The sequence below is a fragment of the Phacochoerus africanus genome, chromosome 2 (genome assembly GCF_016906955.1).
Source record: "Phacochoerus africanus isolate WHEZ1 chromosome 2, ROS_Pafr_v1, whole genome shotgun sequence".
In the NCBI taxonomy this organism is placed as follows: domain Eukaryota; kingdom Metazoa; phylum Chordata; class Mammalia; order Artiodactyla; family Suidae; genus Phacochoerus; species Phacochoerus africanus.
Genome location: NC_062545.1, coordinates 266,133,190 through 266,134,726, shown reverse-complemented (window position 1 = coordinate 266,134,726; position 1,537 = coordinate 266,133,190). Strand labels below are relative to the sequence as shown.

Sequence of the window (1,537 nt, the reverse complement as noted above, 5' to 3'; positions counted from 1 at the left end):
CGCATATGTAGCAGAAGTGGCAAAAAAATAAAATAAAAGGTAAAAAGGAAAACAAAAGGAAGAAAAGTACAAATGGCAAGTAAACCAGCAAGTAAACCGAGTATTGCACCTGGTAATAAGCAGGAATGTGTGTTTTTTTGAACACTGAGGAACCTAAGGCAGCTTAAAAGCAAATTAATCTTGGTTCTGATGCTAGGTCTAGATCACTCAAGGTTCCTGCCTCCAGTCTGTAAGCTTCAGTTTCTCATCCTTTGCAGCCCCTCAAACAATTTAAGACCCCCAGACAGAGGAACATCCATCTTTACCCACAGCAACAGGGGCCAGGAAGGGCATCTTCATTTCTTCAGGGTCAGTCCTAACCAGCCTGGTATGACCTCTTACCCATGCACATGCTACAGACAGCAGCACTGGCTCCTGGTCCTTTTGAGCACCTCCTTGACCTCTTTGTTGTACAGGCTGTAGATGAGTGGGTTGAGGGCTGGGATGACAAGGGTGTAGAATACAGATGCCACCTTGTTGCTGTCCAGGGCATAGCTGGAGCTGGGATGAAGCTACATGAAAATAAGTTTCCCATACAGTGTGGCCACAGTTGTGAGGTGGGAGCCACAGGTAGAGGCTGCTCACCAGCAGCCCTTGACCAAGCCCATGTGCATCACAGTGCCAGCAATGAACCCATATGACATGGCAATAGTCAGCACCATGACTGGATGAAGCCACAGATGGCAAAGAGCAGGAGTTCATTCAGACTAGTGTTATTGCAGGAGATGTCCAGCAGTGCAGGGGTATCACAGAAGGAGCTGTTCTCCTCCTGGGAGCTACAAAAGCTCAGGCAGAAGGTGAAGGTCACATGGACCAAGGCACTCACTGCCCACCCAGTCCAGATGCCCCCAGAAAGGCCAGACACAGACACTAAGACATGGCCATGGTGTAGAGAAGAGGGTTTCTGATAGCTACATTGCAGCCATAGGCCATGGCTGCCAATAGACAACACTCAGCATCAACCAGCCCTGCAGACACAAACTTCTGTAGGACACAGGCTGCTTAGGGGATGGTGGTGAGGGGCAGCAGGCCCACCAGCATCTTGGAGCCAATGGCTGAGGAATAGCAGGCATTCAGCAGGGAGAGTTTGGGCAGGAAGAAGTACATGGTTGTGTGGAGATGGGCACCCATGCAAATCAGCAGCATCCTGCCCACATTTCCCAGCAGCCTCACCAGGTACATGGGCAGGAAGACCAGGAAGAAGGTGACGCGCAGGTCCCAGTGATCTGTGATGCCCAGATGGATGAATTCAGCAGGGGCGTCCCTAGTCCAGGTGAAGTTCTGTGGCCTCATCCTGCTGAACAGAAAGTGAGGAAAGACAAAGCAGAGGGAGGTAAGGGAAAGGTCATGACCTTCATGAGGGAGAAAGCACTTTGTACTGATATCAGGACTTGGGTGTTAGTCCTACCTGGTAACAAAATTGCTGTGTGACCTTGGACAAGCCATATCACCTCTCAGAACCTTTGTTTCTAATGCTGAGAAGTCACTGCCATTTAAC

At 49.8% G+C, this 1,537-nt stretch overlaps 1 pseudogene; it reads right to left on the bottom strand.

The window, feature by feature from the left end:
• Nucleotides 1–377: 377 nt before the first annotated feature.
• On the bottom strand, nt 378–1,332 carry LOC125120920 (olfactory receptor 5C1-like; annotated as a pseudogene).
• Nucleotides 1,333–1,537: the final 205 nt, after the last annotated feature.